Source organism: Copadichromis virginalis, linkage group LG19 (assembly GCF_057382275.1).
Source record: "Copadichromis virginalis isolate Kocher_CV1m ecotype Utaka linkage group LG19, C_Virginalis_male_GT1.1, whole genome shotgun sequence".
Taxonomy (NCBI): domain Eukaryota; kingdom Metazoa; phylum Chordata; class Actinopteri; order Cichliformes; family Cichlidae; genus Copadichromis; species Copadichromis virginalis.
The window spans coordinates 9,180,273-9,206,579 of NC_140636.1; the positions used below are offsets into that span (position 1 = coordinate 9,180,273).

The window sequence follows — 26,307 nt, forward strand, 5'->3', positions numbered from 1 at the left end:
CATGGATACATTTTCAGTTATCATAGAACCGCTGAGAAAGTCCAGAGGCTCAGGTTAGGAGGAACTGGCAAAGATCGATTTAAACGGATCTACACCCATATGTATGTTTTTGATCATGCCGCATTATAAGGGCATTTTCTCTAAATTGTTCGATAAAGAGTCTCAGTGTATTAATAAGTAATGGAATGTGTTCAAACGTCACATCTCATATAACTTTAACCTGCATTGTGACATGCTAAGTGAATAAGGCATCTGTGCTATGTAGCTGGGTGTAGTAATACACAATGTGTTACACTGACGTTTCACCTGAGTAAATACAACAGTGTGGTGGTGTGGTTTGGTAGTGACAGCAGGAATGCTGTCAGACAGAAACCAGACAGATCCTCCTCCTCTCTGAGACTGAGGGAAAGTCACTTCATAGCTCCATCTCAGGATGCAGGAAGAGGCAGAAGTGACTGATGAAGGCAGCTGAAGATAACAGTAGGCTCTCTTGTCTTAAAACTATGTTAAGGTCATCGTCTATTACACATTAAACTAACAAGTTACTACACTTGGTGCACTGAGTTAATCATAATCTCTGTGCTAACTGTCAAATGGTTCTGTTCTCTTATCTCATAGAAGCTTATATTCAGTGACACCTGTGCTGTCTGTGCTGTATATGTAGACTCTGTCAGCACACAGCAACACGCTTGATCTCCAAACCTGTGTTGATTACTGTGGTTTCCATGAGCTGCAGATATTTTTAGTAAAGAGGTATAGTCTGTCTGCTAAAGAGAGAAGCAAAAACATCAGGGTAGTTCTAAATGTTTCAAAGAAATGCAGAACTAAATTTAATAGAAAGCCATGCTTCATTTCCTTTTTTGGAAAAGCAGAACAGCAAATCCACCTGGACAATGATAATATTAGGAAATAAAAAACAAGAAACAGAGCAGGTAAGAGTGCTTCAGGTGAGGTCGCAGACTAAACTTCACCTTGGTATACCCTTGGTTTTTTAGTGTGCTTTATAAATAAAGTTTATTCTTCTTCTTATTATTATTATTATTATTAAATAAAACATGCTGAAGGTGGGACACATGACGTCCACTCAGTCGCCATGAATTCACGGTGGGAGTTACCCTCTCTGGAATACATCGAAAGTCACACAGACTTTGAACTAGGGACGTGGTGGTTAGAGGAGACTGTTGATGTGTAGAAACAGCTTCAGTGATAAATACAATTAGAACCATAGTGTGTGGAACCACAGTTATGGTGTCAGAGAGGAATCCCCCTTCTCAAGTGTTTTTGTGCAGTGAAGCCGTTAAAAAGCAGCAAGTGTACAGCGGATCATATTTCCTGTACTGTTTTTGCAAAAGGCTCTGCTTTCTTCTTCAAAAGGTTGCTTTCAGGAAATTCTGTCCTGTTGTCCTCCCAGTAAACCACCACTGCAAAAAATGCTGGAATCATCTGATAGAGTAGGTTGATAATTAAACAGCAGCACCACTCAGTGTGACCTCAGGTCCTCGAGTACGTGGTTGATACGATTAGTGATTTAAACCATACCCAGTAACCTGTGAGTCAGTTTCTTTTTTAAAAGTGACAACCCAGATGCAATTTGTTCTTTAAACAGTCATAAATTCTTTGGGATTTACATTGACAATTAAATATCAAATGCTTTTACAATTAAACCTGTCCTTACCAATGATGTCCTTATTGACTTGATCAGTCTTTTAATATTTTGTATCTCCTCAAAGAGAGTCACATCCAGTACTTACTTTAGATTTATCAAAATGTTTTAACACTGACGTGCATGTTTAGCTCTGATACTGACAGCGTAGTTGCCACAGTAATAATTATGACGCGTTTTCACCGTCTGTTTAAAACACTTCTCAGGTTTTTGGCTATACTGACACGATAACATCACACAGTTGCTTACTTGTCGGCACCAAATCCACGATACAAATCTCTTAACTCTTAAATAACCTTGTTTTTTTTCCACTCCTTATTCTGATGCTCAGTTTAAGCTTAAACAAGGCCATCTTTACCATGTCTAACATACCTGAAAGGATTGAGTTGCTGCCGTGTGATTGGCTGATTAGATATCTGTGTTAAGAGGTGTACCTAAGGCCATGTCCACACTAATATGTTTTGGTTTGAAAACGCATCATTTTGGCCTTCCGTCCACACTGAGACGGTGTTTTCAGTCAGGAAAAACGGAGCGTTTTGAAAACGCTCTCCAAAGCAGATTCATTTGAAAACTCTATTTTCGCGGCGCAGTGTGGACAGCGAACCCGGAGCCTTTTCGAAAACGATGACATATTTTAGTCATGTGATGCAGTCATGTGACCAATTAAACTAAGATAGTGGAGGGCATTACACAGCAGTTGTTTTGTTTGCTCTCAATTTTGACAGCTCTATTAAAGATTTAATATCAGTGTGTACATGCTCCAGATAGTTTTTCTTCAAGTTCTTTAATTCACGCTCGCTTTTGCAACCTTGTACTTTTGTGTTACTCGCACCAACAACTCCACCTCATTGTTGGTCCATTTAAAAAAAACTCTGTGCTTTTCCTCGACATTTTGCAGCAACGTTTCAAAGAGCTGGAAAGTAAATAAACAGCAGACAGAAATGAGGCAGGTCGAATTGTATTGCGTTTCACGCATGCGCAGTACTGGAACGTAAGCGTTTTCACCCGTTTCAGTGTGGATGAACAACTCTATGAAAACGATAGTGTGGACGCGGAGCGTTTTCAGACGTATACGCCGTTTTCAAATATATGTGGGCTAGTGCAGACATAGCTTAATAGTGACCAATGAAGTGTATGTAAACAGCTAACAGTGGTTTATTTTACAGTCTTACTGTATTTATTTGTGGTTCAGTGACTGAGCCGGCACACCGTCCGTCTTTTTCAACACTTCCATGGTTCAGTTTCACACGTTCACTTTGCATTCACACACATCCACACATTTCCCACCTCCTCAGTACAATCACAGTCTGCTGCTCCTGACCACTGCCTCAGCAGCTCCACTGGAGCTCCACTTTTAGCCCCGGACAGTCTCTTTACCTATTATGGATTTGAATTTTTGCTGTTATTCATTTTCTCCTGCCTCTATACTGGATTCTCTTCAGAATCTCTTTGAGCACAGACTCATGGGAAAATTAAAAAGAAAAAAAAAATGTTTCAGTAACATGGACCTCCTGAGGTTTGCACCAATTCAATTCAGTTTTATTTATGTTTTATTTATATAATACAAATCACAACAACAGTTGCCTCAAGGTGCTTTATATTGTAAGGTAAAGACCCTGCAATAGTAGACAGAAACCTCTGCATTAAACACGTGTCTGTGTAAAAAGATTGTTTTTATACTGATTCTTAATGCAGCCGATTACACAGACTTTGTAATTTCACTGGACAAATTTCTTTCTTTCTTTCTTTTCTTTTTTGGGCAGTTCAGCAATGCGCTCGCTGTGTGGCCTTTACTTTTACAAATCCGTCCAGTTTATATATTTATATTTTTTGTGCCTTATCTGTCTCTATTGCCCTCTTCATTGTCCCTCGATAACACCCAGTGGAAAAAGGTCAGCACAGATACAGTCAAATCACACTGATTTTGAAAGTCAATCCACAGTCAGAAGTATCCATGTCCTCCTGTTTTCGCTCTTTGATGATGATTATGATGGATCCATATACTGGCTCCAAGCTCACACATTAACTTTAAAGCACACACAGAAGTCCGGGTGTGAACCCGTGTGCGCGCCCTGACACGTCTGTGCTGCAAGTGTCGGTTATATGTGCAGGCATGATGTGAAACTAGGGCTTTGCAGATTTTAATTTATTATGAATGTCAGCACAACGACAGTATTAATTGAATGTATCAATGGGCTCAACCCTGCGATGTGATCAAGCTGTTCTGTGCCGGGAACACATTTTAATGTTGCCATTCTGTTCCCAGCCCTGATCGCCTCCTTCATACGCTTGACAAGCATTAGCCAGTTAGCACAAGTATTGGCTTTAAAGGAAATTTCAACAATTAAGCTTGCTATTTAGACCCATCAGTCAGTGACTCCTGTTTCATTCAGATGTCACTCTTGCACCACATTTTGTGAAAAATGGTTTGGGCAAGTATGTGAGCCTCATGTTTGCTGTTAGCTTGTAAAGACTAAAGACCATTTGCAAGTCCCTGAGCATCCACGTGTGTCTGCGTAAAATAACATGCGTAACATTTCATAATCAGAAGGTAGGCTTAAGGGTCTTAACGTCTGCATGCCTGCTTGTTTTTTTTTTTTTTAAATGATTGCATGAACTTGTCTGCAGAGACTTTTCATTACGTTGCACCCCAGGCAGTGTAAGTAGAACAGGAATAACAGCTCGGCCATCGTGCCTTTAGCAGTCCCTGTCCACAACACAGTATAATTAAGACTTATTGTGACAGTTTTAGTGACTTGACACAGTTTTGCTTAACTGTTGACTGTGGCTGTTTTTACACATTGTACATACTGAATGAGTCTTAATGTAGATGGAATCCACTGAAATTAAAAAAAAAAAAGCTTTAAATTGTTAGTTTACATAGACTTTAAGGAATGGTTCAGCACTTTGTGATTTGTCAGCATTACCTGATTGAAAGAACACATCAAAGAGGTTTCAGACCAGCTTTACTGTCAGCATTGGTGTATAGAGCACACTGATGACACTCGTGTGCCCTTTGGTTCACCGTGAGCTGGTGTCTACATGCAAACATACAGCTGCGTTGAGTTTGGAGAGAACCCGGACGGTCTCATTTATTTCCCAGGATTTGGATCCATCTGATCACAAGACGACTGCACCAACCTCTGAGCCTCCCTCCGCTCCCATATATGTCCACTTAAACCAAGTGAAAGAACAAGGATTAAGTTTGTCTCTTCCACTTGTCTGTTTTGAACTTTACACTATAAACAGCAGGCCCTCTGTGACGAATACCAAAAGCCCAGTGTTAAGGCACCAACCAGTAAAATTGAGTTAATACATGAAATCAGTCATTGAAGACAAACAGAGCCAGCGTCAGATGATCATAATGCATTTGTGGCCTCCAGGTGGCGAACACAAGGACTGACATTTGTTGGCCCCGCTCCTTGTGTGTGTGTGTGTGTGTGTGTGTGTGTGTGTCTGTGTGTGTGTGTTTAATTACTGACAGGCACTTCTACCTCTAATCTCTCTGCAGTATATAACTGCCAGGAAGAGGTGTGCTGGGCAACTATGCTGTATTTTATTAACTGGCTTACAGAGTTCACACCATGACTCAAACCATTTGGGAGTGTTTTAGACCAGCATTCAGAGAAAGAACTGGGGCATATATATTATACATTTGTATACATTTCTACTGTTTTAAAGATTATTCTGTCTTTTTATGTTGTAGTTTTTGATTGTTTTAGTTGCCTTGAAGACATGTCTCCTATTTGTTTGAAGTTTGAGTTTGAAATTCCTGCTACTTGATTTTTCATGATTTTCTCTTCTTTTCACATCCTTCGTGTAGTCTTGTGGGGTGCGTATTTTATGATTCATTTCCTACGTTTCTTGTTTATTTCTATAAGCTCTCTATATTTACTTCCTGCCTTGAGGTGTACATGTGTGTAGCAGAGGTGGGCGTTAATCTGGTCTAGTGTATTCTGACTTTAGAGGTTTAGCAGACTGCAAAAGCACATCATCAGGATGCACAAATCATATCGTATTCCCTCTCCACTTCCTTCTCCTGCTCCTTTTTGTGGGTCAGTTGCAGGCACAGGTCAGACTTGAGCCAGAAGTGACAAGCAGGGTCTTGATGAGGCACGGTGGATTACATAAATCCAGTCGTTGGCAGCAGGCTCATTCCTGGATATTTAGAGGAAGACAAGTAAGACACTGTCTCCTCAAGGGAATCCTGGGGAGGAGGGGAAAGGATGACGCACACTGCCAGGAATTTTCACAATAAACCCGGTGAATGACACCACCCCGTCTTCTGCAGGTATACACATTTCTCGGTATTGTAATGATTAACAGGATCACGAGAATGTGTGCACCTTGTGCACCGTGTACACCACATCCGACATGAATAAAAATAAAAATGTCATATTTTTACATTTTTAAAAAGATCCCCTGTTCGATCCCGAGAGGAGACGCATATTCCTTTGGGTTTTGCTTCAAGAATGGCATCCGCTGTAAAAATGCCAGATCAAACATGCGGAGATACCCGCTGTGACGGCCCCTTGTGAATAAGGAAGCAGCTGAATGTAGCTGCTTCTTCAGATTTTCACATAGCAAAATGTTAAAAATAAAAATCAACGCCTCCCTTCAAGCTGTATAGTTAATTGACGATGTAGTTTGGCGTATCTTTGTGTAGAACAAATAACTGAGCGTCTGTGTTCAGGGTGTATGCTATATTTACCAAATTAAACAAATGTATACTGGAGAAACTCAGTAACAGTAATGTTGTGTTTGACGTGTACAAACATGCCATTCTTCACCTTGTGTGCTAACATTGTTGGCTTTTTGATGTCTGAAAATAATAACTTGTTATTGACATTAAGTCTAATAATTATTAGACTTAATCTTTGGGTATATATGCTATATCATAAATGATTTTAGCTTATTAGTTAACAAACAGTAACTGCCAAATGTGACTGGGTGAACTATACACTCAAAACCGTGCAAGCTGAATAAAGTGTAACTGAAGAAGCCTGCATAGGCTCAGTGTCCTGATTTGGAATGGGTGCATGTGCAGTTACAGCTTGTACTCTGTAGACAGTGGAGGTCGTTGGTTTCATTCTTTTAATTAGCAAAACATCCCAAAAAAGACTGAGAATGATGCTGCTTTTGGCTCCTCAGCTTCCACTTGGCAGACTGCCCTTTAGCAAGGAGCTAAATCTTCCCAAACAAGACTGCATTTGTACTACACATCTCCCAGGCTGGGCTGCATAACTGTGAATGCAAAGCAAAAATCAATAGAGTTTAAATAGAAAGCCAACTGCTCGCTCCCTCTAAAAGATTGAAATGAAAATTGGAAACGGTACACGGCTCGTGCTCTCTGCAGACCTCTGGGGACTTTAAGAGTTTCAGCTTGCTGCTACTTGTGCTTGTGCGTAGTAAAAGTTTTCTCCAACGTGATAAACATTCACAAGAGGAAGGCAGAAAAAAATTGCCAGCACGATCCCCACTTACTGTCAGAGTTGGCATAGCAACAAAATCATCCCTTTAGCTGGATGCATCCAGCGTGCAAGTTACACAGTTAAAGGATACTGCTGTGACATTGTAAATATGCACAGAATTATATAATCTAATTTACATTCCTGTTACAGTTGGCTACATTCATTTAAGGAGGCAGGATGAATAAGCAGAGGCAGAGAGTGGTGATCAGCCTGGTGGGTCACCTGCAGGAAGGCATAAGAGTCCTCTAATGTTATGTTGTTGGGGAAAGGAGCTAGTTAGAGACGCTGAAACTTTAATACATTCACCTTTTCCTGAGAGCTAATATGACTAAGGATGTCCTGATTCATGAATTGATATTTACTGTGCTGACTGCCTTCAATCCATCGGCAGATAAGATTGAGATTTAAACGAACCAGTGACTGATTTTTATGTCTTTTGTCTCATCAGTTTTATTCTGGTTAAGTGATTATTTTCAGTCAGTCTGAGCTAGAGCTGGGCGATAGAACGATAACGATATGTATCGCGATATAACTTTTACTCGATAGAGAAATTAAGCTATCGCGATAGACCTCGCCGCTCTTGTCCTCTTAAAAAAAAAAAAAAAAAAAAAAAAAAGGTCAGCCAATCCAAATTAAGTAGCGCAGAGCCGAACCAATCACAGCCGCAGCGTCACGTCGCGTGACTTGTTACGTACAGCACAAGTGCCAAGCCGCACGTGTGTTTGTTTGGGAAGCAGCCAGCGGGTAATGGAGGAAATGAGTGCGCCGACTAGAAAAATCAACCGAGCGTGACCGAAGAGAAAACAGATGATGGTTCCAATGCCGGAGAGATTGTCGAACGGAAGAGCCATAGAAGTTCCGTAGTGTGAAGGTATTTCGGCTATTTCAAGTCTGACAAAAAACAGAGTAGCGTGCACTGTAAATGTGCCGAAAGCAAGTCTGGAAATACAATAAACTGGTGCATGCGTCACACTGTGCGCCACGTTATTGTTTCGGTGAAATGAATTTCTACAATACTGTTACTGTTAATTCTACTCTCTGCAGTGTTTAAATGCTTACATATACACACAGTTACTGTCCCTCCACACATACGACTCGGTTCTGCTTCTATGCCCCAGCTTTGTTTACTATTTCCCACCGAGGCTTCTAGACTTCTGATTGGCCAACATTTCTGCACGGTTAGGAATCTAGCGCCACCTGCTGCTTTGGCATGTTCATAGCAGCGTTTTCCTTCATTTCTGCCTTTATGTGTGGACGGGATTATTTTTTAAAACGAAAACGGAAAATCTCTGTTTTCAAAAATACCCGTGTACGTGTGGACGTAGCCTCAGTCTCTGACTGGAAGCGCTAATTCGTCATTCGGCTTTTGTCAGACTAAAGTAACTGTTAAAACTGTTTGAAAAGCTCAGCTATACAACAAGGAGAGATTGAGAATTTCCTTTTAGTTCTCAGTTTATTTGATATTGACAAAAGTTAGTCAGTTTTGTCTGTTCTTCTGTAAAACAAACTAAGATTTATTTTTAGAATTTATATTTTGTTTCTAAGTGGAATTGACAATTTAGTCTGTTTCGTTTGTTCTATTTTGAAACTTAAACGCTTTAGCGGCTGCCTTTTGTGTAGTTTGCAATATTTGCCTTTATTTATCTGAAAAAGTCTCATGTTCCTTAAGTACATCTACCCTGTTGAACTTATTATGGGAAATAAATATTTAAATAAGAACAAGCTGCTGATTATTTCACATTTTACTTGTGAGCAACGGCACATTTAAATCTTACAAATTCTTACAAGTTATTTGGCTTATATCGTGATAGATATCGTTATCGCCTGAAATGAAAAAAACATATCGTGATATGAAAAAATCTCATATCGCCCAGCTCTAGTCTGAGCACAAAAAGGACCTTTCACCTGCTGTTTTAACACTTGCCTGTGCCTGTTGAGCTTAGTCCATGAAGTAGAATTACTACAGCAGATCTGAAGCCCTCTAACTGCTGTGTGGAGAGAATTCCTTTAGGATTCAGGATTCCTTTCCCACTCCTGCACATTAATAATAATAATAATAATAATAATAATACATTTTATTTAAATAGCGCCTTTCAAAGCACCCAAGGACACTGTACAACAGATAAAAACTGGAAATATACACAATGGTAAAAATAGAAGATAAAAGTTAAAACATACAGAAATTTAAGAATAGGCAATTTTAAACAGATGAGTTTTGAGGGTGGACTTAAAAAGAGAGAATGAACTAATATTTCTGAGGTCCGGGGGTAGGGAATTCCAAAGTCGAGGGGCAGAGCAGCTAAAGGCCCTCCCTCCCATTGTGATCAGACGAGCAGAGGGAACAGAGAGAGAAAGAGAAGATGAAGATCTGAGGCAGCGGGATGGGAGCTTCATCTGTAATAAGTCAGAGAGGTACGGTGGAGAGAGAGAATGAATAGCCTTGAATGTATACAGAATTATTTTAAAATGGATGCGAAATTTGACCGGGAGCCAGTGAAGTTGCTTCAGGATTGGGGAGATGTGGTGGGTAGAAGAAGTCCTAGTAATAATACGGGCAGCAGAGTTCTGGACACGTTGGAGCTTGTTGATAGATTTTTGTGTGAGGCCAAATAATAATGAGTTGCAGTAGTCAATTCTAGAGATAACAAGATTATGGATGAGAATGGCAGTGGCGTGAGGTGTGTCCTTTTCCTCTTCCCAGCTCTCGTGTAGGTGCTTTCCTCTCATGCCACGCTGATGTCTTATAGTCAGCTCCTTCTAATTACAGCTGCTGTAGTAGAAATAGGAAAAACTATAACAATAGAAGCCTTTTAATGGCTATATCTGGTTTTGACATTAACCGCAGGCTAACGTGGGCTATATTCTCCTGTGGTTGAACGTGTCCTTGACATTTTCAACCCAAATTAGGTTCCCCTCATGTCTTAAGCTCATGTCCACTTGGCGTAGGAGGACTGGTCTGTCTCTGACCTATCCTTGGACAGCAGTCTTTAAAGGAAAAAAAATAAATAAAAAGAGAGAAAAAATTAAAAGGAGATGTAGAATTCTGCACAACCCTCCAGTAGCTCTCTTTGCGGCTGCCTCTGTTCTCTATTCGGCCAATGAATCCCACCAACGTGCTTCCTCGTCCCCCACCACTCACGTCCTCTCCTCAGAAGAAACCCGAGCTGCGAGGTGTCTCTTTACATTTTTTTTTTCAGCCCGACTCGGTACAGACGAGCCACAACAAGAGCACGGGTTCCCCAAAACTTCTGTTGTCCACATGTTCGACTCAGACCAGCTCACATAGTGACGTCCATGACTGCCGGTTTCTGCTGTTGGTTCCTAATAGGGAGAGGAAACCTGATTAAGTGAGTGACAGTTTTATGTGTGAGTATTGTGTGGGAGTGCATAGTTGCTAGCCCATGAGCATTGAGTGTTAAAGTTAGCCTCTGCTGTCAAGGGCTGTTGCCGATACCAGCCGGCCTAGCCTGTCATGTGTGTGTGAGACAGACGGAAAGGTAGACTTAAAATGGAATGGGAATGGTAACAGAAGATGAGTGTTTTTGCTGGCTGAAAGGAGAATGGAAAGTTCGCTGGTGGAAGGAGGACATATTATCCTGAAAGTGAAAACATTCTTCTACAGGTTGTGGAATGTTTGAGTTTGTAGCATAGCAGGTGTTAGCTGTGCTGCTGCACTTCCATCTGCATTATTGTTAAGCTTAGGTCAGTGCACATGTATAATATTTACAGATGTGGATTGTTCAATAACATTTTTAGTGGCTAAATAAGAGTTTAGTTTGTAAAGTGTTGAACTAGCAGAACACTTCAGATATCAACATACTGTATAACTGAATAGTGTTGCATTTTAAGGCCATGTTATCCAACACTGGTCTAATAAACGTGGGTAGCACATCAAGTATGATACATGTAGACTATACCATGATAAGTCTACCTGCTGGATCATTGCCAGGGGCACAGCTGGTAGTCCTCCATTACATGCTATACTCCCCTTGGCTCGGCTATAACAGCTGGAGGATATAAAGAAGTGATCCCCTGGCACATCTTAGTTGAAGTCTGAAACATTTTTTGTCTTTATCACCTCTATCTCTTCTGTTTCTTTCATTCTTTCTTTTTTGGCTAGCGATATAACCCTGATTCTTTCACATTGGTCATCCTAAAATCGGATGGCATCAAAACTTAATGGACTTGTGGTAGTTTTGTGTATAACTCCAGCAAACTTAATAAACCTATTACTTGACTTTCTTGATCCTGTAACTGTCAAAAAAGGCACTAATCATTGTTTTGATGTTGTGTTGAGGTTTCTCTTGTTACTTGGTAGTAGAAATGGTACTACACACATGTAGTATTAACATTTCATAACCTGCCTTTTGAACTTGGCCTATCAAAAAGTGCTGATGGAATTCCTGACGTGGCTGTTGTGTTTTTGGAAAACACTGCAGCAGCGGGTAGCGAGAGAGCTTAAGGTGAGGGATGGGTACCTCCTGTCTTGTGCTGTGTTGGTGTTAACAGCTGTTGGAATTCCCGCTATGTGAGATCTACAAGCATCCTGGCCCTCTAACCTAGACTCGTGAAGAGCGTCTTTGTCTGAACCATCCCAGGTGATCGTCCCTGCTGCTGCTGCTGCTTCTGCTGCTGCCTCAGAGAGCAGATTTTAGTTTTCAGGCTTTGACTTGATGCTCTCAAAACAGAGTCTTACTCAAGGAAACTTTGATATGACACATCAGCTGTCAGCCGGTCCAAATAGTTGACCTTTCAGTTATGTGAAATACTGCTGCTACACTGAATACTGATGTCTCGAGACATTTTATTTTATTTTATTTATTTTTTTGGATTATTTATTTAGGTAACACTTTCATTTTATATTAATGAATTGACCTTGGCTTGATGCTTGATGCTAACTGCATTGAACAGCCCATAACCTACCTACCACTTTAGGTACTATTCATTCAGAGGTAGTTTAAAACATTGTTATGCATATTTAGCTGTTATTTCAAAATGAAATTCATTATCCACAAGCATTATTAGCAGGGATGAGCAGGGATAGAAACCTTTATGCACACTGTGATAGCTATATGTCATGTATACAAGTTGAACTCTGCAGGGTCTGCAAACCTAACCTCAGAGGGGTAGGCTGCACTGCTGTTCCATTTATCCTTTTCTTATATCTGTAGCAGAAGTTGCATTTGTTTTACAATGAAATATATTTCAGGCATTTTGTACCTGTGACACAGTGCTATCAGAGTGATTGAGTGAAAGTGACTAGGGCCTCCATGGCCCTGCCATCTGTTGTGTTGTTGGCTGCAGCAGTCGGGAGCAAAGTTTACCCAGGACAAGTGCATGTGTTAATGATTGACAGCGTCCTGGCGCCTTGCAGGAACTCTTATATGAGACCTGAGAACACAGAGATAGGGGCACAGGGAGTTTGTATCTGGGTCATGAATATATATTTATGTTCAGGTTTTTCCATTACACCAGTCCTACCCTGCTACCTGTACTGTATGTACAACTTTATTTCGGGAAGATATGTAAATCCAAATCATGTAAATCCTTTGCAAACAAGGAAACATCAGAATGTATTAGATCACATAATGTCTGATTGTAGTTCTGTTTTTGGTTTTGTTTTGTTGAAAAGAAATGATTTTGATCATTTGATTGGTGATCTCAACATCATTGCCCCCACCTTTCATTCATGCATGCTGTATTCTGGCATTGGACCATAAGAGAGCAATCTTTGCTGCTGAGCTCAGTGAGCTGTTAGAAATGCCCTCTGTAAGTAGAAGATTAAGAATAACTAGTAAAGGTGACCCAGCTAATATGAACAAAGCTGTATGAACTATTTGCACGCTCTAGATTGTGGGTAAAAAGGGGAATAAGCTAAAGTCAGCAAGCCCTCCAGAAATACTCTATAGGAGAAAATTGGACTGCCCTTTGGTTATGAATATCACAATCAACTCATTTAAATTTAGACTACTATTCTCACCTACTGAGTATGATTATGCAATGGTCACTGAGTGGTTATATCCCTTTATTCTGATGCAATGTACATTTATTTTGTTGATTAGAAAAATCCCATACATCTGCAGATTGTTTTGAGTCCTACTTTCCACGTTGCTTGTTTAGATCGTTTGTACGCACATTCTGCCAGTCATCGTCTGAAATACAAACCCTACACTCATTCTTCCATTTAGATTTCAATTTATTAGTTCATTTTCCCCCATTCATAATGTTAGTAAGAAGTTTGTTCCTGCTCATTATTGGTTTTACTGTTTAATAAGGATGGGAATTGATAAGAATTTCGCAATTCCAGTTCCATTATTGATATCACTTATCGATTCCATTCATTTTTGATTTCCTTATTGATTGTCATTGTGCATGCTGAAGGTATTTCCCCTCTTGGTTGTGATCATTACTGGGGTCATTACTCAAAAAAGTAATTATTACACAGAACACATTTCTTAAAAGTAATGCAGTACGATACTTAATTACACCCAGGTTAAAGACTTTGTTATACTACTGTTTGTTACGTTACTTTCATGTTACTTGGTAAAATGATCTGAAACACACATTACCATAATTGCTATTTAACAATATAAACCTGCAGGCTACAGCCCCACACACCAACACAAATTCCTATCCTAATGAGGACACAAATATGATCTTTCTTTTAGTGTTTATGAACACAAAGCAAAGATGAAAACCAACACAAAGAGACTTCAAAATGATCGTCCCCGTGATTCTACTGCAGACACATGAACAGGTAGAAATAGAGGCTGCAGCCTGATTAGTCAACAGTTTGTTACCTGTTGAAGTTCAGCAGCGGCTCACTTTATCACAGTGCTGGGCTGGGGTCAGCATTAACTCAGCTTTAACATCCTTCTGCCTTCTTGGCTAGCTTAGCCTTAGCATGCTGTCTGTGCACGTGCTTGTAAAAAGCTGAAGTTGTGTTAACAGTACGATGCATCTTTGTTCTGGAGCAGGCTTTATTTTACCATAAAGCTCCCACCCTTTTATGCAATAAAAATAAAAGTAATGTCCATATCCACTGTTTTCCTCCACTGACACACAAACTGAAATCATCTGATTGCAGCGAGAGTGCACGAACCGATAAGCGGGATTGATATACAGGCAGACTAACGATTCCAAGGAATTGGTCTACTGAGAACCAGTTCTCTACAAGAACAAGTCTTTGATTCCCATCCTTACTATTAAAGTACGTTGTATTTCTAAAGTACCTGAGCCGTAACTTTATATGAATTTCCTGGAAGAAGTGCAGTTCTCCATCTGACGAAACTGAACGCTAGGAATCGATACCAATCTAATTTCAATATTTAAACCTTCCATCAGTTCTCACTGTGACCATTCTGTGACCTTTGGTTTTAGCTCCCAGTGTGCTGTCTATATAGAGTTTTCTTTCCCATTAATGGCATGTGTAGTTGTGAAATTCATGTGCTTTATAGCTTCAGTAAGTTCTAAATCTTCTCAGCAGAAACATGAGTTTGGGAATGGTAACCTTTGTTGTGGTTACAAACAACAAAAAGATAAACAAATCTTCTGTTCAAGGTCTCTGACCATTGTTCCTTTTAGCTTCGCATCATCCCTTATTAACTGTGCTAGGGGTTCAGTGTACAAAGCAAATGGAGTAGGGCTAAGTGGGCATCCGTGCTGGCAACCCCTCTCTGGGTTTCTATTCTGATTGAGGTGCCTGCTAATTTTAATTCTGGTATTTGGCAAGTTTTACAAAGTTTTGATGCATTTAATAAACTAAATGGGGCCTGGATGCTATCCCAGCTGTCTCAGGGAGAGAGGCCTTTTGCCATCTTTACTAATTACTGTAATATTTTCCTAATTCACCTGATCAATTATCCAAGGTCTTCCTGTACCTAAATTGGTCTCTATATATTTAAATTTTTTTGTGTGTGGTATAATTGAAATGATCGCCTCCCTCCATGTCTTTGGTGCCTCATCTTCCTTCAGAATGTGATAAGAAGTACTGGAATTATCTGATCCTTAAACCACATGTACCATTTGACAGGAAGCTGTCCGTATAGTGAAATGTCAGGGAGGTATGTCCAAAAAGAAAAGGAGACTGCCCATTTGCCATTCTATACAGGTGAAACTAAGGAACATTTCAGTTCTGCATTGAAAGTGTAATTGCTTTAAGCAGCAGCACTTTGAACCATTTCAGCCTTTGTTTGATTTGGTTGCCATGGTTACAGTGGCCCTTTAACTTGAGTTGCGTTCATTTCAGCCCAGCATCGTGATCATCTGTTAGTTGGTGGTGAATCAGCTTCCTGTTGAGGTTGGGATTGACAGCTGATGTTGCTGGGTCACGTCTGTCCTGGTTTGAAGACCAAAACCGAACAGATGTTATGACAGTGAGCATTTATCATCTCATCTCACTTTAATCCTTTATGTAATGTTTAACCTCTTTGGCTCATGGGCCCTGTATTGACAGCAGTGAATGCTGGGAAAGGGGAGACTGAAAACACACAGTTCCTTTTTGAATTTAAACAGTTGTATAAATATTTTGTTTGCTGAAGTTTGAAGCCAGATTTGACATTGCCTTGGGGTAACTGGCACTACTATTAGTGGGTAGCAGTCAGGTGGTAAGGTTAGAATTTGGTATAAACAACATGAAAGCGTGGATCCATCCATCCCAGCGCAGACTGCTGGTGGTGTTGTAATGGTGTGGGTGGATTTTTTCTTGGCACAGTTTGAGCTTCTTAGTACCGTTTGAGCATCATTTAGACACAGCCTATCTGAGTATTGTTGCTGACCATGTCCATCCATTTATGACTACAGTGCCCTCATCCCCTAGAACTGTAGAAAACTGCGTCATGGATTTGTAGCTGACAAATTTGCAGCATCTTCATGATGCTATCAAGTCAGCATGGCTCAGCATGAATCATCAAAGCTACTTTAGCAGAGTGCAAGAGTAAAATTATAGATCTGAAAATGAACATAAAAGGTCCCCTTAAACTAGCAGTTTCTTCTATTTTTGTTTGCAAAGAGAGTATTTTGCAAAGCAATACAGGCTTGACAATGTTAAAAGCTTAGTATTTGAGCACTTTATCCACTTAGTTGCCCTCTTTTTGGAGATGACAAAGTGAAAATTGTCATTTTTTTGTAGAGCTGCTGATGAGGCATAGTTAATCCCTGTTTTCTCCTCTCTCACTGGCTATTTGTTCTCAATTGCTAAAAGGGGATGGGGCTGAAAAATTATGGAGAGAAATTTGCCTGAAAACGGTTGCAAATGTGAACGATATGATTCCCAAGCTCAAACTACGACTTACAGCTCTGTGCAATGATTTGTGTGTAACTTTTGTGGAGTCACACGTGGTCAGATTGCTTTGTATTTGTGTGTGGATTGATGCATGCACGTGTGACTCCTCCAAAGTTACACACAGACCATTGTACACAGTTGTAAATCTTAGCTAATGCTTGTGAATCCCATTGCACACACTTGCAACCCTTTTGAGGCGAATCTCTCTCCATAAAGAATCAACACCTTTTTATCAGCGTAAATAACATTAATTGAAAGCCACAATCAGAAGCAAGAAGTGCAAAGGCCACACCCAAAGCATCCCTCCATCAGAGGGTATGTCTGCCTTTACTCCTTATCTGCAGTCCTGACTGTTTATACCTTTATGACTGTTGTTTGCGTTGGCAGAAGACAAAGTGTGTGTGTACATAGAGCGCTCTCTCTCTTTCACAGGACTAATTCTGCAAATTAACCTTCGTACTATGCCCATGTGCTGCAGCCGCTTGTGCTTGCTCTCACTCTTACTCTCTCTCTCTCCTGCTGTAACTCAAGCCTGTTCACCCGGTCACACACATTGACTGCTTTTAGAGATGAGGGACTTTCCCATTTACACTGTGTGTGTCTGTGTGTGTGTACTCTTCTTAAAGAGTGTGCCGCCTGGTCACCTGATACTTTTCTATGATTCCCCTCCTAGATTTGTACTTCCACTAAAGTCTCTCCTGTACTGCACGGACGATAGTATAATCTAAAAGATGGTGAAGGATAGTATTGAGACACTTAGCATTTCAATAGTCTCCTCAAATTTTATTGGCGCGCTAAATTGTGCTAAAATCGATATTACATTTTCATTCATATCAGAGTGAGGGGGTGAGATAATTTCCCCCACACATTTTTATTGTGTTTTTGTTTGTATTTATTTTTATTCTTGTTCCAAAGGATTTCTTCACCAAAGGCTTTGATTCAGTCTTGTTCTTTGTTTCCAAACCTGCCGCTGTCTTAAAGCCTTAGTTTTCTGTGTATATTTATCCCAGTAGCCGTGCCCCACTTTGTATTTATACCCCGTCAACATGCGGAGTTCACCCGCAGGCCACACGGAAACAGTTGACTGCTTCAGCTCAACTTCACTTGTTCCAAGGACAGACGTCATCACTCACATGATTAGCTGTGGGCACAAACATTATATTTTCCCTTGTTAGTCTTAATATCTCGGTTCGTTCATGTTATTAATGAGGAAATGACTGTTTGCTTTTGAAATCACCTTTGCTAAATGCTAAAATTCCCCTGTTTCATTCACCCACCACCCTAAATTTAATGATGAGATGCTGTTGTAATGTGAAAGGCATGCCATGCTTTGGTAGATGGAGAAAAAAACCAAACACTTTTTGTGCCCTGCTTGCTTCCACTGCAGAGTCACTATTTTTGCCAACTCATTAGAGCATGCGTTTCAGAATTTCTGCTAAATGGCTGAATGATAAGCTTACTAAACAACAGATTTTACAAGCTTTTTTTTTAAATAGACAATTACAAATGTAAGCTGCTGGATTCTGACCCTTCATTCAATAGGTTCATGCTGTTATGTAATTAGCCTGACTTATAGGATTTCCTGCAGCGAGACATCCAACTGCTCTCTCGTGCTGTGAGTTAAGTTTTTTTCCACCATTAATTAAGCAGCACCGACTTCTCTCTTCCTCTGCCAGGGAGCCCAGATGAGAGTCTCTTCCAAAGCTGAGAAACGGAACAGAACTAAGAGGGCAGGGAGGAGGAGGAGAAAATCAGGGTGAGGCTGAAGCCAGAGTGGTGCATCAGTGTTTCCGCAGGCCAGAGCCGCGCTCATAAAGTATCTCAGAATAGTTTCGTTGATATGAGAGCAGTTTGCTTTGCAAGAAGTTGTGAAGCTTTTCTAGTTCTGTGACCTAGTGTCTACCATCATGCTTGATGGTCTTTCAAGGACACAGAGTTAAAGTCTGTGAGGTTTCTAAAGAAATTGCTCTTTGAGTCAGAAAGATTCATTTGGACAATTGAATATGACAGTGTTACTCCAGACTGATACCCCTGAAACATTGGATTATGAAGTTCACATCTGTATTGTGGAGTGTTCAAAACCTCTAATATTCTTATTGTGGCTGAAGGTCTGTTTGTCTAATGATGTCTGCGTGAAGTTGTGAGTCAAATGGGAACAGAAAGGAGTGCAGCAAATATGTTCACCCTGCTATAAATCTTACAGTTTATTTAACTAATAAACACCTCTCAGGCTGCTTAAGTAATCTAGAAGCTGACAACACAAATGACTTCAGGTGCAGTGCTTGTTTTTGCCTTTGCTGATAATCTGAGAGAGTTTATTATTTTGTCATTTAGACTGAGGCTGAATAATGAAGTGATAATGAAGTTGGTTAGAAGCTTTGGCAGCACTTAGTATGTTTTGACTTATATTTGATAGCCAGTATTAATTTCTAAAAGTGCCCCCAAAGTTTTCTCGATTTGCAAGTCTTAACCACAAATGTAAACCAAGCTGTTCTTGACCTAAGCATCATAAAGGTATTGAAGCTACCAGACATAGCAAGTCTAGATATATAAGAAAAAACAGAATACATGCAGGCGTATTCCTTCCAACTATTTTCTTTTGCAGCCTACGTTTTACTAGCCTCTGCTGCAGTCATATTGTCATTCCGATCCTACAAATCATGGCTTGCTGTTGCTCAAAGAGACTGACAGTGTGGATCAGCAACCGCTAAACGCTCATGAGTTTCATCGACTGTCCAGAGTGGCTGGCGGATTAAAGAAAAAACAGAGCACATTTGTACCAGCTAAATGGATTTGGGGATAAAGAGGCATGGTAGAAGTAAAAAGCCCTTTGTGATATGGGTAGTTGTATATATGAAACTATATACACTCTGAAATGAGATCAACTTCATCAGTTATGCTTACAGTTGCAAACATTGGTAGTAGGGTTATGCAGCCCATGAAGGTGAGTGGGTTTGGCTGTTTGAATGGGGCTATTGTGGTTAATCATACAATTAGATTGTGTGTGGGCAAGTAATTGTTTTTCTATCCTTTCGTCCTTTTGCTTTGCGGCTTTGCGTTAAAATCACTTTCCGCCCTCTGCATCGACACAGAGATGTGATTTTAAAGAGACAGGTTAACTTGGAAGGGTCTTACTGAAGCTGGTATATGTTTGAATGTTTAACTAGATAATGTGTGGTGTTATCCTTCATGATGATTTTGATCATTTTTAATAGGAAGCATTAGCTACAACGTGGCAGTCTGCAGTGGAGTGTAACCTTTTAATGGCTATGAATGGACCCTCTCCTGCATTTGTCCCACTACTCTGCTCTCAGAATGACATTATTTTACAATATTCTGAATGCATTTTTATTCCCATATTCAAATTAACACCGTAATGTTTTACAGGAAAAAAAAAAGCAGACAGTAGCTGAGAAATAAATAATTTGATTATTACTGAAAGGAAATTACAAGAGAAAATTTTGAGGGATGGATATGTTTCTTTTTAATGAGGCCAGGAAGCCAAAAGTCCCCCAGTTTCAGTTGTTAAATATGAACATTTAAATTTTTTTCTATTTTACTAAGCTGAATATTTTTGGCCTTTTGACAGTGCAGGGAATTTGAATATGCCACCTTATGCACTGCCGACTCGCACAGGACTTTTTAAAAGCCTTTTCTGGCATTTTGAAGACCCAGTGACTACAATGGATAATGACAATATTTGTTAGCTGCTGCTGTGGTTAAATTACAGATAATAGGCTGTGAGGAGGCAGACAGGAGAGGGGAGCATGGCATGAAAAATGTGGAACCATAAACATCATAGTTATTTTGCATTCAGGGAGCTCCACATTGTACAGTTATTTAATTTGATCATCAGTGCTAAACATAAACTCTGATTTTGGACTGTTAGTTTGACCGAACAAGTATTTAGTAGACCTCACCTTCAACTCTTTGTGAAGATTTGAAGTTTTATCTTACTAGAAAATGCTGATGGAATACGGTTGGTTTGTTGCTGCTGCTTCTTCTTCTTCTTTTCTTTTTCCCCCTCCATCATTTAGGCTGTTTTTACAGAAGATTACTTGTTGATATCCACTCTGATGTACATACACACAGAGAATAACCTTCTCTGGGACCCCTTTCAGAGGTTTCATATACGGCTGCACCACAGGCTGCTCTTTGTGCTGATTTCTGGGCCTAACTGAGATTATATGTGTGCGCGCAATATCAGGGTGGTTTCTGGGTTATCCTAGGCCACACACACGCGCGCGCTTATTCTCTCACATACTTTTAAGTACAGTTGCACACATTTTTATGCACAGTGTGTCTCTAGCTCTCTCTGCTTCTCTCCCCTCATTCACCCTGGTAGTCTCTCAGCCAGCTCCAAGCCGTTTAGCTATGCCCCCTCGCTTTGTCTGTGTGGAGGGATTACTCTGTCCTTTGTGATTATCTGTCTATTAATAGCTTCCTTTAAGGCTGTTCACATGCTTCAACAGAAGCAGAGTTGCAGGATTCCGAGGCCCCGGGCTCTCCAACACAATCCGACCCCGAATTGTGAAGCGGGTAATTACAGTAATGATGTACAGCATACTGTACACTGCTGTACTGAGAGGAAGGACTCACACATACACACCAAAGAGTGCAGGAGTACACACAAAGCAAGCAAGAACATTTTTTTTTGTTTTTGTTTTTTTGTTGCGATGTGCAACAAATTGGACTACATAATAATGTATATTGTTACAGCTTGCAGGCGCATACACAGCCAAACATAAAATACAGAGGCTAAGAAAGAGCTCTCTTCTGATGCCACTGGGGTGATGAACCTCAGATATACACCCATCACGTATAACATTATGAGCACTGACAGGCGAAGTGAATAACAATGGTTATCGCTTCATCATGGCACCTGTTAGTGGGTGGGATATATTACGGACCGAGTGAACATTCAGTCCTCAAAGTTGATGTGTTAGAAGCAGGAAAAATGGGTAAGTGTAAGGATTTGAGCGAATTTGACAAGGGCCTAATTACGATGGCTAAGCGACTCGGTCAGAGCATCTCCAAAATAGCAGCTCTTCTGGGGTGTTCCCGTTCTGCAGCGGTCAGTATCTGTCAAAAGTGGTCCAAGGAAGGTACAGTGGTGAACCAGCAACAGGGTCATGGGCAACCAAAGCTCATTGATGCATGTGGGGAGCCAAAAAGGTCTGATAGAAAGGCGTGAGAACACAAAGTGCATCACAGTGGTGTATGAGGCTGCATAGGTGCAGAGCAGTCAGGGTGCCCATGCAGATGCCTGTCCACCACCATAAAAGGTGATGGCAGCAGAAATTATAAAAAGCACTGATGGGCATGTGAGAACTGGCCTGGTCTGATGAATCAGAATTTCTTCTACAGCACATGGCTGGTCAGGTGACTATGTGTTGCTTACCTGGGGAACACTTGGAGTCAGGATGGATTATGGGAAGAAGGCAAGCCGGCAGAGGTGTTCTGCTGGGAAACCCTGGGTCCTACCTTACATGTGGATGTTACTTTGACACATACAACCTCCCTAAGTGTTGTTGCAGACCATGTACACCGTTTCATGGAAAACCTCTTTTAGCAGGATAAAGCATTCTGCCACAAAGCACAAATGGTTCAGCAATGGATTGAGGAGCACAACAATTCTGAAGTGTTGACTTGGCCTCCAGGTTTCTCAGACGCTACCGTCTTACAGCACTGTTACTAACATCTGGCTAGATCGTGCTAGATATCAAGGTGCATCTTCAGAGGACAGCATATTTATTCTTGTATTGCACACTGCCCTCTGCACTCACTATACACTGTATAGCACTTTCTTGAACATTGTCCTCTGTATACAGCCTTGTCACCCATATGCATATTACACAACAATGTGACAGATGAAACCTTCTTGATAAAGATGCATGCACTTTTTTCCAGCCCACAGTTCATATTTCACGATGCATAGGCATGCACATGAAGGGTGTTTCACATGCAACACATGACGTGGAAGAAGAGGGACCACTTTGATGCCATATTACTCTCCTGTTTTGCAGTTATGTGTTCAAAGAGAAGACTACATACACACAGACATGACGTAGGACAATCTTTACCTGCCCTTTTTTCTTCTCATCTAAAGGAACAGGTTTAGATGTGGAGAGGAACATACAGGGATAGAACACGGAGGACACACCATTATTTTAGCCCAAAAAATCTTTCGTTCTTCACCTAGAGAGACCATAGGTCAGGAAAGTTGTTTACTGTGTTACTGTGTGTGCTGGTTTATTTGGGTTTGCCGTCTGCTACTGCTGAATCCAACACTGATGAGTGATAAGAGTGAGCAAATAAGGGTTGTGTTGCAGGCCATTAAGCTAAAGCAGTGAACAGAAATGGATGCTGAAACACCACAAAACCAGGTCATCCCTGGGGTCAGCAACGCAATAAAGTAGTGCAAATGAATCTTCTAGTTGTCTTAATTTCTGATGTTCTTTATCAAGCAGATTGTTTAATTTGAGCAGAAAAGAGTGAATCCCTCTTATGTGTACAATAAGACTGCAGCACAATTTGTGGGCTATTTGGAGCGCTGAGTAAACTTGGCAGGATAAGAATATTTTTGCGTGTGTTGTAACGTCTCAACTAGAGCTGGGCGATATGAGATTTTTTCATATCACGATATGTTTTTTTCATTTCAGGCGATAACGATATCTATCACGATATAAGCCAAATAACTATATTTGTAAGATTTAATTGTGCTGTTGCTCACAAGTAAAATGTGAAATAATCAGCAGCTTGTTCTTATTTAAATATTTATTTCCCATAATAAGTTCAACAGGGTAGATGTACTTAAGGAACATGAGACTTTTTCAGATAAATAAAGGCAAATATTGCAAACTACACAAAAGGCAGCCGCTAAAGCGTTTAAGTTTCAAAATAGAACAAACGAAACAGACTAAATTGTCAATTCCACTTAGAAACAAAATATTAATTCTAAAAATAAATCTTAGTTTGTTTTACAGAAGAACAGACAAAACTGACTAACTTTTGTCAATATCAAATAAACTGAGAACTAAAAGGAAATTCTCAATCTCTCCTTGTTGTATAGCTTAGCTTTTCAAACAGTTTTAACAGTTACTTTAGTCTGACAAAAGCCGAATGACGAATTAGCGCTTCCAGTCAGAGACTGAGGCTACGTCCACACGTACACGGGTATTTTTGAAAACTGATGAGATTTTCCGTTTTCTTTTTAAAAAATAATCCCGTCCACACATAAAGGCAGAAATGAAGGAAAACGCTGCTATGAACATGCCAAAGCAGCAGGTGGCGCTAGATTGCTAACCGTGCAGAAATGTTGGCCAATCAGAAGTCTAGAAGCCTCGGTGGGAAAAAGTAAACAAAGCTGCGGCATAGAAGCAGAACCGAGTCGTATGTGTGGAGGGACAGTAACTGTGTGTATATGTAAGCATTTAAACACTGCAGAGAGTAGAATTAACAGTATTGTAGAAATTCATTTCACCGAAACAATAACGTGGCGCAGTGTGACGCATGCACCAGTTTATTGTATTTCCAGACTTGCTTTCGGCACAATTTACAGTGCACGCTACTCTGTTTTTTGTCAGACTTGAAATAGCCGAAATACCTTCACACTACGGAACTTCTTTGGCTCTTCCGTTCGACAATCTCTCCGGCATTGGAACCATCATCTGTTTTCTCTTCGGTCACGCTCGGTTGATTTTTCTAGTCGGCGCACTCATTTCCTCCATTACCCGCTGGCTGCTTCCCAAACAAACACACGTGCGGCTTGGCACTTGTGCTGTACGTAACAAGTCACGCGACGTGACGCTGCGGCTGTGATTGGTTCGGCTCTGCGCTACTTAATTTGGATTGGCTGACTTTTTTTTTTTTTTTTTTTTTTTTTTTTTTTTTTTTTTTAGGAGGACAAGAGCGGCGAGGTCTATCGCGATAGCTTAATTTCTCTATCGAGTAAAAGTTATATCGCGATACATATCGTTATCGTACTATCGCCCAGCTCTAGTCTCAACCAAACGTGAAAAATTCAGCTAAAATCAGCTTGCTGTGCATTCTCTCTGATAAATGAACGTTTATTGTGGAAGTTAGTGGAGCAGGGATTAGGACTGCTGCCAGTCAGCCAGGGTTTGGGTTTGATTGTGACTGGCCCGGTTGGATGCATCCTCAATGAGCTGAGCTAAAGCAGGAGGCCAGCAGGTCGTGAGTAACTAGTGGCATTTGGATCAAAACACATTCAGCATAATCACTTTAAATGCGCTCAAGGAGATCTGCAGAGGACTTTTTTTCCCCAGGACAGGAAACTGCACTTTCTCTTTAAACGGTCAGAGCTTCAGGAAGAGGATTTTAGCCATTCATTGTAATGAGCTGACAAAAAAGGAAGAATGAACCAAATCATTCATTTATACAGAAGTTTAATTATGTTTCTTCAGCCGCAGATCATTTTCTAATTTCCCAAGTTAATATTATTTAAAGGAAGTAAAGTAGAAGACATTTTAAACCCTTTTTATTTCTAACAGGATGCTGAGGTTTGCTACACAGGATGCTTACAGCACAGTTGAAGTATTCTGGTCATACGTTAATATGATTCTGCTTCTCTGCCATACAAACAGTTTATGCACTATTCAGCCTCACAGTGATTGCTTCTTCATAACAGCAACACCGATGTATAGACGCTTCACACATCATGTGTCCTTGAACTTTTATTAGTTCCCCTCTTGTCAGAGTTTTTACAAAGCTGAATTGGATTTGGATTTTGTTGACTAAAGTCATCTTAGTTTAGGCTAAACTGGAGCTGCCACAGACTGACAGGAAGCACGTTAAAGGAAGGCATCGCATTGAATTTCTCTTTGTTTTCATAATGATTTGTAGTTAAAACTAGACTTGATGTAACAGTTTGTGTATCTGTATGTCGCTTATCAGTGCTTTTCACTATTTCTACTACTGGAAAGGGCCTGCTCAAGTGAGAGAGCTCAGTAAAATCAACAAATATGCAAAAAAAACTTTTGCATTTCTTTCTATAAAATAGGCATATTTCCTTCTTTCAGTCTATTATTTGGTTTGTAAAATTGAAAATGGTGAAAAATGAAGTATTTCAGAGGTAAAATAAGGAATCACCTACTCATTATCACAAAACCTGCATGTTATGGTGAGGTGAAAAAGTCATTTCACCGGTACTCCCTAACTTTCTCGCTCATTTACATGTATATTGTGACTCATCGTCAGTAGCAATAGAATTCAAAATGCAGCCAAGCGCTTTGAAGTGTAATTGTGGAGCGCACACATGCACAGTAGTAGCAGTGTGCTGTCTTCAGAGCAGCAGCTTATCTCTTACATAATAATGGCCCAGTCCTGCCGGGATGAGAGCACCGGGTCTTGAGTTGTGGCGATCTGGGAAGATTGTTGCTCATCTCCCCCACAGGTCTGAACTCTGTGCGACCTTCTTGTCGTGTCTGTCACAGTGGGATCAGAATAAAGACACCTGCCGCCTTCTTCTGCCTGCACATCCACACAATTCGTGACAGCGTTGCCTCTCCCATCAGAAACACTCGCTGCTGGATAATGAGGCTGTCACACTCATCCTGCCTGTGCAGACAGGGGTCTGCAGGGAAGATGAATAAGTTAAAAGCTGTTGCAGAGCAAGAAGCACACTTTTACAACTGAGGCATGCACTGGTAGCATCCTTCGTTTCTTTTGAACAGTCCTCCGTGAACATCTATTGGAGAGCTCGGAAACTTCGATTTCTTCTTCTAGGCAAAGTCACACATTTTCTTCTTTGTGGCTGTAACTACCCACCTACTTCATCTTGTGTTTACACCAAACAGAGATGCTCTGCTTTCGCTCCAAATATTAAAACAGGTGATTCAGGAAGCGACAAAATCAGCACGAGATGAGGG

At 40.5% G+C, this 26,307-nt stretch overlaps 1 protein-coding gene across 4 annotated transcripts in view; it reads left to right on the forward strand.

The window, feature by feature from the left end:
• The window catches only part of ppp2r5eb (protein phosphatase 2, regulatory subunit B', epsilon isoform b), a 53,811-nt gene that overhangs the window by 12,411 nt on the left and 15,093 nt on the right, over positions 1-26,307 (forward strand). Inside the window, exon 1 of one of the 4 annotated variants that reach the window (XM_085441971.1) lies at positions 10,331-10,481. The exons of 2 other annotated variants lie outside the window; for them this stretch is intronic. The gene's annotated coding sequence lies outside the window, so the exon portion shown is untranslated. Of the gene's footprint in view, positions 1-10,330; positions 10,482-18,109; positions 18,174-26,307 lie in introns of those variants that run through there. One more of the 4 variants, XM_085441973.1, reaches the window with a different exon arrangement.